Source organism: Castor canadensis, chromosome 14 (genome assembly GCF_047511655.1).
Source record: "Castor canadensis chromosome 14, mCasCan1.hap1v2, whole genome shotgun sequence".
Classification (NCBI taxonomy): domain Eukaryota; kingdom Metazoa; phylum Chordata; class Mammalia; order Rodentia; family Castoridae; genus Castor; species Castor canadensis.
In genome coordinates this window covers 31,265,630-31,280,452 of record NC_133399.1, presented here as the reverse complement: position 1 = coordinate 31,280,452, position 14,823 = coordinate 31,265,630, and positions in this window count along the sequence as shown.

Genomic DNA, 14,823 nt, shown 5'->3' with positions numbered 1-14,823 from the left:
AGAATTTTTCTGCATCTATTGAGATGATCATGTGATTTTTGCTCTTTCTCTTTATGGGCTTGATTATATTTATTCCTTTTCATATTTTGAATTATCCCCATACTTCTGTAATAAAATCAACTTGATCATGATGTATGATTTTTCAGACTGTTGTTGAATTCTGTTTGCCAGCATTTTATTGGATATTTTCATTTTTGTTCATTGAAAGAAATTTGCATATTATTCTCTTTTTTGATTGTGTCCTTGTCTGGTCTGGGGATAAGTGTAAAGTACTTCATAGTTTTGTGTTCTTTCCTTTTCTATTTCATGGAAAAGTTTGAGAAGTGTTGGTATCATTTCTTCTTTAAATTTAATTTTATTAATTTGGACTTTTCCTTTCTCCTTTATCAGATCCACTGAGGATTTATCAATATTTTTTTATTTTTCCAAAGAAACAAATTTTTGGTTGGTTGATTCTTTGAATAGTTTCTTTGATCTCTATTTCATTTTTTAGTCCCTTATATTTTTCATGATCTCTCTCTCTTTTTGTTCTTTTACTTTAGTAGTTGTGTTTAAACTCATTGCCTCTTCACCCTTGATAGGCAGGTGCTTTACCACTTGAGACATGCCCACATACACCTCTCCTTCTTCAGTATAAGTTTAAAGGCATTTCTGTAATTAGCAGGCTTTGGTTGTTTTGGGTATATACCCCAATATCACATAGCTGAATAATGTAGTAATTCTATATCTAAATTTTGAGATATCTCCATTCTGATTTCTATAGTTGTTAGTTTAGTTCGTATTCTGACTAGCAATGTATAAGTGTTTCCCTATTCATGCTTACCAGCATTTATTATCATTTGGTTTCTTTTTTCCTTTATTATTGTGCTGGGTGGGGATACATAGTGGCATTTACAAAGGTTCTTAAAATGTATCAACTGTGTCATACTTGAATTCACTCCTTCCTACTCTACGCTTTATCCCCCTCCCCTGATTCATGGAACAGGTTCAACAGGTATCATTTTTACATTTATATACATGTGTATACACTTTTTACAACATATTCACTCTTCTACCCCCTTTCCCCACCACCTTCACCCTCCCACTGGTGGAAACCCACCCCCCTGGGCAGGACCTGTTGCACCCTCCTGTTCTCTGATTTTTCGGAAAAGAAAAATATTTTTTAAATTACATCTTTTTGCTAGTTTGAAATAAGGACAGCTACACAGAGAGTTTGCTTCCAATATTTCTATTAATATATGTGTTATTTCCCCAACTGTTTTTTATCCACTAATTATCTACATCCTATTTTAGTCCCTTTTTGTGGTGCTTTCAGCTGGTTTAAGTCTTCTATATTCATTCTTATATATGGAGTTTATCACACATATTCAAGTTCTTAGTTTCCTTCTTTTAACCTAACCCCCCTAAGCATGACCTGCCTTTATTGTGTCTAGTTTTTCATAACATTGATTTATTTGGTTTAGTACTATATTCTACGTGTGAGAGAGAACTTGTGGCTTTTGGTCTTCTGTGTCTGGATAACTTCATTTAAGTTGACAGTTCCAACCATTTACTTGTAAATGACAAAATTTTTTTCTTCTTTGTGGTTGAGTAAAGTTCCATTGTGTATAATTACCACATTTTCTTAATCCATTCATAACTAGTGGGCCATCTGGCTGTTTCCATAGCTTACTATTGTAAATAGTGTTGCAATAAACATGGATATGTGGTTGCTTTTTTTGTATCCTTACTCAAACTCATTTGGATATATCCCTAGGAGTGATGTTGTTGGATGGCATGACAGATCTGTTTTTCGTTTTATAAGGAGACTTCATACTCTTTTCCATAGTGTTTGTACTAGACTATATTCCCATTTGCAGTGTGTGAGAGTTCCTTTTTCCCACAATTCTTGCAAAAATTTATTGTTGTTTGTGTTCTTGATGGTAACCATTCTAAAACTGGTCAGGTGCAATCTTAATGTGGATTTGATTTGCATTTCCTTTAAGACATGGGATGGTGAGCATTTTTTCTTTTTTTTTTAGCCATTTGAGCTTTTTCCTTTGTCTTTTTATTAATATATTGATATTGTTGTGCCAGGTGCGGGTACATTAAAAAATTTACCATGGTTCTTACAATGTATCAAATATGTCATACTTGAATTCACCAACTCTACTGCTCTCTTTCAATCCCCCCCCCTCATTCCTGGAACAGTTTGAATAGATATCATTTTTTCATTTACTTATATGTGTATATATTATTTACACCACAGTTATCCTCCCACTTCCTCCTCCCCACCACCTTCTGCCTCCCACAATTCTATCTCCCAACCCCCTGGGCAGAAAGTGTTCTGCCCTCCTGTTTTCTGATTTTGTAGAAGAAAGTAATTAAAGATAAAAAGAGAAACATGGCTACACATGTAGTGTCCTTTCATTGTTTCTATGCATATATGTATTACGACCCCAATTTGTTGATCTTTACTAGTCCTTTACACTCTTCCCGGTGCACTTTCTATGGTGGCCCCTGTCAGATTAAGATTTCTATATTATTCCTACGACATGAGCACATCAAACACATTAAAGTTTTTGGTTTCCTTCCCTTGTATCCCTCCCATGTGAAGCCTTTCTTTATTTTGAGCCAAGTCCCTTAATATTGCTGCATTTGTTTTAGGTTTACAATGCACATATGTGGGAGAACATGTGGTTTTGGCTTTCTGAGCTTGGCTAACTTCACTTAAGGTGATTTTCTCCATGAGATTCTTCCTTTGAAAAGGCTCTGTTCAGTTCATTTGCCCATTTCTTAACTGGGTCATTGCTTTTTTCTGAATTTAGTTTTTTGAGCTCCCTGTATATTTTGGTATCAGTCCCTTGACTGATATGTAGCTGGTAAGGATTTTCTCCTGTTCTGTGGGACTGTTCCATTTAGAAACCATTTTTTTATTGTGTGGAAGCTTTTATAATGTCATATAGTCCCATTTGTTGATACATTCTCTTAGTTGCTGAGCCAATTGATTTCTGCTGAGTAATTCATTGGCTGTACCTATTGGTTCTCGGTTATTCCCTGTTCTTTCCTGTACTAGTCTCAAGGTTTCAGCTCTAACATCAAAGTCCTTAATCCAGTTTGAGTGGATACTTGTATGAAGTGAAAGACAGGGACCTAGTTTCATTTTTCTGCAAGCAGATATCCAGCTTTCTGAACAACATTTATTGTAGAGGCAGTCTTTTCTCCATCATATGTTTTTGGTAACTTTGTCAAAAATAAGGTGGGCATAGCAACATGGATTCATATATGGGACTTCTGTTCCACTGGTATTTATATCTCTTTTTGTGTCAGTACCATGCTGTTTTTATTACCATGGCTCTGTAGCATGGTTTGAAGTTGGATATTGTGATATCTCCAGTACTGCTCTTTTTGCTCAGTATTGCCTTGACTGTTCTTAGCCTTTTGTGCTTGCAAATGAACCTTAGGGTGATTTCTCAATCTCTGTGATGAATATCCTTAGGATTTTGATGGGAATTGTGTTGAACATGTAGATTGCTTTTGGTAATGTAGCCAGTTTTCAATTGTTTGCAGTTTTCCTTGTAAAAGTCATTTATGTCCTTCATTAAGTTTATCCCTAGTGATTTTATTATTGTTTTTGAGGTTATTGTAAGTGGAATTATTTTCCTGTATTCTTTCTCAATCTGTTCATTGTTGGTGCATAGAAGGGCTGTTGATTTTTGTAAATTGATTTTGTATCCTGCTACATTCATGAAGCTGTTTATGATGTCTAACAGCTTTTTTGGGTGGAGGTTTTTGAGTCTTTCAGGTATAGGAACTTGCCATTTGTACAAAGGGATACATTGACTTCTTCCTTACCTATTTGTATTCGTTTTACTTTGTATTCCTGTCTTATAGCTTTGGCTAAGAATTGAAAGATTATGTTGGATAGGAGTGAAGAGAGTGGGCACCCTTTTCTCATTCCTGACTTTAGGGGAAATGTTTTCAGGTTTTTCCTATTAAGTATGATGTTGGCTAAAAGTTTGCCATATATAACCTTTATTATGTTGAGGTATATTCTTTCTATTCTTAGTTTGATCAGAGTTTTTGTCATGAAAGCATGTTGAATTTTATCAAAGGCATTTTCTGAATCTATTGAGATGATCAAGTGGTTTTCCTCTTTGCTTCTGTTACTACGATGTATTACAGTTAATGGTTTGCATGTGTTGAATCATCTGTGTATTTGTGGGAAGAAGCTGACTTGGTCAGCGTGTATCATCTTTTCTTACACATTGTTGAATTCAGCTTTGCATTATTATATTGAGGTTTTTTTTTGGTGGTACTGGGGCATGAATTCAGGGTCTTCACCTTGAGCTACTCTGACAGCCCATTTTGTGATGAGTATTTTCGAGTTAGGGTCACAGAAACTACTTGCCTGCCCTGGCTTTGAACCATGATCTTCCTGATCTCTGCCTTCTGAGTAGCTAGGATTGCATAATCGTGTGGCTAGTGCCCAGCTTATGGAGATTTTTTGCATCTATGTTTTTAGAAAAACTGGTCAGCAGTTCTCTGTTTTTGTTGTTTTGTCATTGTCTGGTTTTGGTATGAGTGTAATACTGGCTTCATCAAATGAGTTTGCCAGCTTTTCTTCCCTTTGTATTTAGCACAAATGTTTAAGAAATATTGGTACTAGTTCTTCTTTAAAGGTCTGGTAGAATTCAGTAGAGTATTTGTCAGGTCTGGACTTCCTGTACTGTTTCTTCAATTTCATTACATGTAATAGACATGTTTAGGTGGGTAATATCCTCTTGGTTTAGTTTTGGGTAGTCAAAAGTATGTACAAATTTGTCCATTTTTTCAAGATTTTCCAATTTAATGGAATACAGATTCTCAAAGTAGTCTCTGATGATTCCCTGGATTTCCTTGGCCTTTCTTATTATCTCCTCCTTTTTGTTTCTGGTTTTATTAATTTGGTTATTTTCCTTGCTGCTTATAGTCAGATTTACTGGGGATTTGTCAATCTTGTTTATTTTTACAAAGAACAAGCTTTTTGTTTTATTGATTCTTTGTATGGTTTTTTGGTCTCTATGTCATTGATTTCAACCCATACTTTTATTATTTCTTTCCATCTGCTTCTTTTGGCTTAGTTTGTTGTTGTTTCTCTAGGTGTTTGAGATGCAACATTATATTATTTGTTTGAGACCTTCTTGTGTTTTTAAAATACACACTCTTGGCTATAAACTTTCATCTTAGAACTGTATTTTCTGTGTCTCATAGGTTCCGATAGGTTGTGTTTTCATTTTCATGAAATTCCAGGAAATTTTTTTTTTATTTCCCTCCTTGTCTTTGCTGCTTCTTTTGTTGTTGAGTTCTAGTTTCATTGTATTGTGGTAAGACAGCATACAGGGGTTATTTAAAATTTCTTATATTTGTTGAGAGTTTCTTTATGCCCTAAGATAGGGTCTATTTTGGAGAAATTTGCATGGGCTACTGAAAAGAATGTATATTGTGCTGTTGCATGATGAAATACTCTGTAGACATCTGTCAGGTCCATTAGAACTTTGGTATCACTCAATTCTAAAATTTCTTTGTTGATTTTTTTATCTGGATGTTGTTGATGGAAGAGTGTTAAAGTCACCACTACTTCTGTGTTGGAGTCAGTCTGTGATTTTAATTCCATTACTGTATGTTCATAGGCATTGGGCAAATATACAATGGTAATTGTTATTTTTCTCTTGATGTATTGCTTTTTTTATTAGTATGAAGTGACATTCTTTGTCTCCTCTGATTAATTTAAGTCTGATGTCCACTTTACCTGATATAAGCACTGCTACTTCTGACTGTTTTCACAGACAATTGCCCTCTGCCCTTTGACTCTAAGACAGTGTTTGTTTCTGTTAATAAAGTTGGTTTCTTGTAAACAACAGATTGTCAGGTCTTCTTTTTTAATCCACCTTTTGATGGTGGAGTTGAGTCCACTAACATTCAGTGTTACTATTAAGAGGCATGCAGTAATTCCTGCCATTTATTTGTGTTTGTTGTTTAAGGATGTGAGTGTGTGCAGCAGATTCAGCACATCTCTCTGAGTGCCTGTCTGTTCTTCTCAGGAAGTTTAATACTTCCTGTCCTTTTGGGATTATGTTTTCTTCATCTTTTGGGTCTAGAATTCCTTTCAGAATGTTCTGTAGTGCTGGTATGGTGGTCCTACATTGTTTTAGTTTCTGGTTATCATGGAAGATTTCTATTTCACCATCAATTTTGAGTGAAAGCTTTGCTGGGTAGACTATCCTAGGTCTGAAATTATTTTCCTTCAGTGCTTGAAATACCTCACTCCATGAATTTCTTGCTTTTAAGCTTTCTGTTGAGAAAGTAGCTGTTATTTTTGTGGGTCTACCTTTATATGTTATTTGATTTTTCTCTCTTACAACCTTCTTTATTCTTTCCTTTCACTTTTTTCTAGTTGTTTTAATGATAAGATGTCCTGGAGAATTTCTATTTTGGTCAATCTTTTTGGTATCCTGAAGGCTTCTTGTACCTGAATTGTCATTTCTTTCTAGATATTTGGGAAATTTTCTCCTGTTATTTTGCTGAATATATTGTATATACCTTTGGATGGCCCCTTTTCTCCTTCTTCAATGCCCATGATTTCCAGGTTTAGTCTTTTAATGGATTAGCTGAGTTCTTACATGTTTCTCTCACAGCTCTTCAGTCTTTTGTCTATGAATTGTTCTGTTTATTCTTTGACAGGTATTTCTTCTTTTAATTTTGAAATTCTGTCTTCATTTGTTCTAGTCTGCTGGAGTGGCTTTCTACTACTTTTTGACTTAAGAAACTTTTTATTTGCAGTTTTTCTGTGTGGTTCTTTTTTCATAGGTTTTCCATATCTTTGTTCAACTCATCTTTTTCTTTCTTGTGCTGTCTTCTGTATTCCAAATATCACTTTTTTGTAGTCTCCTTTGGGAATTTGTTGAAGTCCTCTCTAGAGTGAATTTATTTGTTTCTTTGTGTTGTTAGTTTTTAAATTTGTGCTGTCTTAATATTCTTTGAGTTGGTTTTGTATATTCTCTGTCAGCTTCTCTCAGAGTTCCACCATGAGAATCTCTGTGAGCTCCTTTTTGAGCATTACTTTATGGGTATCATTGAGATAATTAGATGTACTTATCATCATTCTAGTAAGGTCAGCTACTAGGTATTCACTTCCTTCTTTTTCTGCTAAATCCTCTATTGAACTGTTAGTCCTGTGAGGAGTTGTATTTTTCTGCCTTCTTCACACTATTCTATCCTGTGCTGTGCTCCTATGTTTGATAGTTGAAAAGTTATAATAATCTGTTATCTTTCCCTTGAATTAGTTACTGTGCTGTGACTGGCATAGTTGCTAGCTAGGTTGATGTGCTTTTTCGGTTCCCTGATCTGGAGGTTTAATTTACAATATCAAATTCACAGATTTAATACCAAATTATTTACATAATATATGGAGAGCCCCTTGTTGATATCACCTATAAGCAGTTGAACTAGGGAGTAACGTTTGTTTGGGTAGATTTAGATACTTAGGTAAATAATGCTGGGGGCATCATAAATAGGGAAATGGGGTAAGGGGAACAGTGGTGTGAGGTGTGGTGGCTACAGAATATTAGGCCCTTGTGTGTTTTAGGGTGTAGTACAGTTATTAGGGTGTAGAGTGCTTATGTCAGGTATTGCAGAGTGATGGACATATAGGAGTAATATGTTGGGTTGGTACTGTTGACTAGTCAGCAAGTGGTGAATGTGGAGGAGGTAGGTCCAGTGGGTGACAGGTAGTGGGATGAGAGGAGGGGAGGGTGAAGACAGGAGAGAGAGGAAAGAAAGGGCAGAAATAATCGCTTGGGGAGAGAAGAGAAAGTAGGGCATGAGAGGGCTAAGCAGGTTGATATTTGGACAGAAAAGAAGTGGGAGCTAAATAATAGTAGATTGTAGCCGAAGGAAAGGAAATAAAGTGAAGAGAATAAGAATAGAGATAGGAAAGTAGCAGTAATGAAATTTAAAATACTAAATTTAAAAAGGGGAAAAAAGAAAAGAGAAAATAATCAGTTTGTTGAAAGCTCTGGACTTATTCCTTTGGCATCAAGTCCAGTTATTGGCACTTTTTCTTGGTGCTTTCCCAAGGTTGGTGTGAGTCAAAGGCTGCTGCTGCACTATGTCGAACAGTTTAAGGGGGAGTTGACTCAGGGTTTTGAGCTCTCTGTTTCCTTGGTCTCATCAGCTGTCTGGTGCATGCAGCATCTCTGAAGTTGTCTCAGCAGCATGTTGGGTTGTGGGCAGTCATTGGTGCCTTCTGCCCACAGGGCAGGTTGCTATTGAGCTCTGTAGTTGCTCACTACCAGCTTCACCAAGGTGGTCAGATATATTTCTGTTTACACCAGGCAGCAGTTGAGTTGCTCCACAACAGCTTTGGTTCTGGCTAGCCAGCTCCTCCTCCAAGATAGGGCAACTCAGTGTTGTGCCCCACCCACAGTTACAGGTTATAAGCTAATAGATCCAATACACTTTCACTCTTGGAGGTTGGCACCTTGCCCTGTTCCCACTTTGGGTGTTTGTCTCCTCACTCATACTTCATGCCCCATTCTGAGTGGTCAGTGCCTTGTTCTGCCCTTCTCCCTTCAGGGAGTGGTGAATTATGTTCTATTTCTATGGTGTTCAATTTTGTTCAGGGGGATTGTGCAATCAGCCCACCAGCTGTGCTGGATTATGTTCCCTGGAGGGCAAGTGGTGTGTGGTGGTTGGGGTTGCAGATTTATCCCACTACAGTTTGGTCCCTGCCAGCAGGGTGTAACTGGGTTGTGTTTGTGTGAAATAGGTCTGGTATGTCTCAGAGTTCAATTCAGTTTGATCCACATTCCTCTTCGTCTTCTGAAATTTTTTTTAAAAGAGGTAAAAACAGCCAGTGACTTTTTTAGAGGTAGTTTGTCCAGCAATGGTGCTGGTGATGAGCTGGATCTTCCCCAGCTGTTAATGTGCAATTTAAAGTATATTTAATGTTCAGTGGTTGAACCCTATGTGTTGGCAATAATTTAGTTAGCTAAAAGAATCAGAATTACACAAATATAGTTACCCTTTCTAGAATGTTTCTGAAATTGTGGAGCTCAGGATTTCTGTTTTCTTTCTTCAATATTCTATCGTGGAATCTCCTTTTATTTGTTTTCCTTATAATAGCCATTCTTACTGTGATAAGGTGGAATCTCATTATAATTTTGACTTTCATTTAATTGCTGGCTGGGCTTATAGAACAATTTTAATATGTGTATTGGTGATTTGTACTTTTCATTTGAAAAATTTTCAGTTCTATTGCCCATTTATGGATTAAATTACTTGCTTTGTGTTTATTTTTTTGAGTTATTTATACTGTATGTATTAATCTTGTGCCAGGTGAATATCCTACAATGATTCTCTCACATTCTGTTCGCTATTTCTGCATTCTGATTTTTTCTTTTGGTGTTTGGAAATTTAAAAATTTGATACAGTCCCATTTGTGAATTCATTAACTTATTCTATAAGCAAGTTGAGTCCTATTCAGAATACATTATCAAATTTGCATTTTAAATCATTTCCCCTATTCTTCAAACAGCATTTTCAAAGTTTGCATAACTTACATAAAGTCGTCAATCAATTTCCAAGTGATGTTTGTACAAAGTGAGAGACAGTCATCTATCTTTAGTCATTTACATATGGCTGTCCACTTTTCTCAGAATAATTTTTTAGATGCTGTCTTTTCTCCATTGTATGGATTTGGCAATCTTTTTACTGTAGTTTTCTGGGTTTATTTATGGGTCTTCTATTCCACTGGTGTACATTTTTTGTAGCAATACCGTTTTTTTACTATAGCTCTGTAATATGGCTTGAGTTAATGTTTTGTGAATCCTTCACTCCTTTTGCTCAAGATTTCTTAGGCTATTCCAGAGCTATTTTGATCCCATATGTATTTTAGGACTGATATTTCTGTATTTGTGAAGATGGTCACTGAAGTTTTGGAGGAGATTGCATTGAATTTTTAAATGAATTTTGATAATATGGCCATTTAAATAAAGTTATTCCACCAATCAGTGACAATGGGAGGTCTTCCCATCTTCTAATGTCTTGTACAATCTCTTTTTCTCCAGTGTTTTATAGTTTTCACTGTAAAGAACTTTAACATCTTTGATTAGATTTATACCAAGCTATTTTTGAGGGTATTATAAATGGATTGCTTTCTTGAACTTTGTTTTTGTTTGGATGGGGTTTGAACTCAGGTCTTAGCACTTGAAAAACATACACTCTACCAATGGAACCATGCTTTGCTATGATTATTTTGGAGATAGAAGTCTCACGAACTATTTTCCTGACCCTCCTGACCTCAGTCTCCCAAGTAACCAGAATTACGTGTATGAGTCACTGGTGCCTGTTCCTGACTTCTTTTTCAATTAATTCATTGTTATATAGAAAATGTATTGAATTTCATATGTTGATTTTGTATTTTTATTCTTTGTTGAAAGTGTACATCAGATCTGAGAATCCTTTAGTTGGTTCTTTAGCATTTTTTAATTATACCATGGTACCATTTGCAAACAGCAATAGTTTGAATTCCTTTCTTTTTTATCCCTTTTCTTTCTTTCTCTTACTTTGCTATTCTAAGAAGAGGGACAACTCTTAAATCTTGTTTATCTTAGATGAAAATGTTGGGATGGAGATTGAGAACTGAGCAGAATTTTGAACAGCTTAAAAGATCATCCTGTGATTATTACCTCCTGTGTTCATGTCTGGTATATCACAATCTTGCTGTGTGTGTTGAATCTGGTGACTTCCTTCAAATGAGTAGAATTTAGGAAAATTCTAGACATTCTATTGGAATGTCTTTTCCAACATTGACATGGTAGAATACTCAGATTTCTTATTTTCAGCCCTCTCCTGTTCCCTACCTTATTGCTATGATGGAAGCCATCTGTCATATTGTCAGTCACCTGATGGAGAAGCCTTTTATCAAGCATAGTGACAGAATCTTATGCTCCTATGGAACTGGTTCCTACCAATATTCCTATAAGTTAGCTTGTAATTCGATCACCTACGACTCAGGCCTGAAGACCACTGCAGACATGGCCTATATTTTGCCAGTCAAAATTGTTTTTTGGCAGTTCTTAGCTTTGAACTCAGGGCCTCATCATTGCAAGGCAGGTGCTCTTGGAAATTGAATCAGAGTGTTCATATAGAAGACCCAATTCTCTATAAATTTCATGAACTATTCAGAGGACTCACATGTAAGTACATTGCATGTTGTTCGCTTTAATTGAAAAAAGTTCTCTGATTTCATAAGATCTCTACATCTTGGAAGTCAGAAGAGTACAATAGAACCTCCTCCTGGGAGAGGAAGGATCAGGCCCTCCCTGAAATATTGACTTTGCTCATTTTCTTTCTTAATTATGACTAAGAATCCCATAGAGATTTGGATAACACTAACAAATTTGACTAATTATTAGTTCTGTGTATTGAGATGCAAGGTCAGAATGATAAATACTCTGTCTCCCTACTATATAGTTCACCAGCTCCAGCATAGTGGACCCTCTATCTGTATCCCTTCTTCCAATGTTCATCAACTGCATGAATTGGCTCGTGTCTGTCTTTGTCTTCCTGCCAGTACTGGTGTAGAAACTGTACCACCATCACACATGAAGTGGGGGAGAACAACAGATAAGTTCCCTTTGGTTATGTCCCAGCAAAGAAGCAGTGCAGCCCAGTAAGTGCAAATGAAGAGGCTGGATTCAGGAAAGACTGTGGAACATTTCTTCTTTATCAACTGGAGTAGCAGGATATTAGAGGAAGCTAGAAATGAGAGTGCTGGTATGCAGTGTTTTAGCTCAGAGGCCTATGAATGTTTATGATCTTAACTATGGTGAAGGTATGAGAATTCTCCTGGAATAAGCAGGAGAAAATTAGCTAATTTTCTTCACATAAGGCTTTTGAGTTACGTAGACATCTCTCCTACCAGAGCAGGAAATAGGTGTCTTAACATTTCCCCTAAGCATTAAAAGGATCATGAAGGTTTTGATGACAGTAACAATATAGAACCAGGAATTAGAGCTTTTAATTTGGCCTCCAAGTGCCAGTCTCTAACCTTAGTTATTTTAATGCAATGTGTTATCTTTTGTCTGTACAACTAAACTCTCTCCTCTGTCAAAAAGAAAAAGGCAATAGCATGCATTACCATTGTATTACATATGTGGATAAAAGCAGAGCATTTAATGTAATTTTTCCTATGTGTTGGCTTGTAGTGGAATGAATTTAGGTTTGAATCTATGCAGTGAGATCCCATCCTTACTGAACCTACCTGTGTTCTTTCCTACTAACCCAATTGCACTTTTTCCTGTACACAGTGTTTCCTGATTACTGTTCTGTTCTCTTTACATTTCTGCTAGATCACAGCAGAGAACAATACATGCTCCTATTGTGTCAGCTACAGGAAAAGTAGTTGAAATTATAATGGGGAATCAAAATCCTTGAATTTGCCTCTGCTGACCACTGACTCTTTCACTCATTTACTTTATACCTTATCTGTAACTCAGATGGACAAAAACTTATGGTGTTGGATTCTGTTCTTAGTCTGGGAACAAAACAGTCAAAGAAGCAGCTTCAGAAATTTCTAATCCACACATAGTGCTTTGATTAAACCCTCCTAAGTATAGGAAAACAGTGTGTTTCTTTGCTTGGACCTGAGAGCAATAGTTTAATTTTGAATGTGTGTGTTCTATGATACTTGTGTGATCCTACAAGCACTTTTAACCTGTTAGAGTCTGAATCTGGATTGTCTCTGGTTGACACAGTTGCCTTGAGGAAGAATTAAATATTGTTGTATTGAACATATGATTTAACATGTGGTAGATTTATTTTGGATTAGAAAGTAAATTTTAGGAATTACTGTCAGTATGTTAACAAGACTATGAACCATATCCTTCAACTAAAATATTCTGCATCAGAAGCATTAAGTTTGCCCAGATTGCACAAAGTCCATTTAATTTTATTATTTTGATTATTATGACTTTTATTAATATTTGAATTGTTGGTCATCAAGCCTTCATTTGCTTCCATGCTAGGCAAGAGGTGTACCACTGAGCTACACCCCTAGCCCAGATTGTATTATTTTTGTTTTTATAGAAATAGATTATTTTGTTGTTGCTTTTTTTTGTGGCAGGGCCTAATTGTGCAGTGTGGGCTACCTGGAACTCCCAACCCATTTCCTGAGCCTCCAAATGCTAGGATTATACTCATACACCACCACACCCAGGCAGAAGTAGAGGTTTTTTCCTTTTCCTTTTTTTGACACTATGTCTTGCTATGTAGTGCAGGCTGGTCTTGAAAATGTAAACCTCCTTATTTGGCATTTGAAAAACTGGGATTGTAGGCATAACACACTACACCAAGTCTATATTTATTTTCTTTTCTTGTGGTACTGGAGCATGAACTCAGGGCCTTCACCTTGAGCTACTCTGCTAATACTTTTTGTGATGGGTCTTTCACCCAGGCTGGCTAAGAACTTCAGTCCTCCTGATCTCTGCCTCCTGAGTAGCGAGGATTACAGCTGTGAGCCATCAGCACAAAGCATAGATGTTTTCTTAATACCTGGAGGTCAATAATTGGCTTTCACTTATTTCTGATGTCCAAGATCCTATACCTTGCTTGGTTTAATGGAGGCTAAAGAACATGAACATTTATGAGATATTTAGGAAGAGCCCAGTGTGGTGGCATATATCATTACCCCAGCGCTCAGTAGCTAAGGTAGAAAGATGACACGTTTGAGTCCAGGATGGGTACATAATGAGTTAAGGGCAGCCTACGGATTGGGGTTACAGATTGGGATTATCTCAGAAAAAAAGGAAAAAAGAACAAACACCAACCAAAATATTGACTAGAGACTTTCTTGATTCAAAGAAAGAGATTGTATGAAATATGGCATTCATATACTGAGATTTTCTCAACTATGCTTTCACTCTTTCTACCTCTGTAGCTCAAACCAACTAGTACCTATAGCACAGATTTCTCATGGAACTCACCATTGTCCTTTCTATGTTTATTTATTTTTTGTTCATTTATTCACATGTGCATACATTGTTTGGATCATTTCTCCACCCAGCTCGCTCCTCCATTTACCCCCACCTCAGATTCAGGCAGGTCCTGTTCTGCCCTTATCACTGATTTTGTTGAAGAAAAGACATATGCATAATAAGGAAGACAAAGCATTTTTTTTCCTTTTTCTTTTATTATTCATATGTGTATACAAGGCTTGGTTCATTTCTCCACCCCTGCCCCCACCCCCTCCCTTACCACCCACTCCACCCCCTCCCGCTCCCCCCCCAATACCCAGTAGAAACTATTTTGCCCTTATTTCTAATTTTGTTGTAGAGAGAGTATAAGCAATAACAGGAAGGGACAAGGGTTTTTGCTGGTTGAGATAAGGATAGCTATACAGGGCATAGACTCACATTGATTTCCTGTGCGTGGGTGTTACCTTCTAGGTTAATTCTTTTTGATCTAACCTTTTCTCTAGTACCTGTTCCCCTTTTCCTATTGGCCTCAGTTGCTTTTAAGGTATCTGCTGTAGTTTCTCTGCATTAAGGGCAACAAATGCTAGCTAGTTTTTTAGTTGTCTTACCTATCCTCACCCCTTCCTTGTGTGCTCTCGCTTTTACCATGTGCTCATAGTCCAATCCCCTTGTTGTGTTTACCCTTGATCTAATGTCCACATATGAGGGAAAACATATGATTTTTGGTCTTTTGTGCCAGGCTAACCTCACTCAGAATGATGCTCTCCAATTCCATCCATTTACCAGAGAATGATAACATTTCGTTCCTCTTCATGGCTGCAGAAAA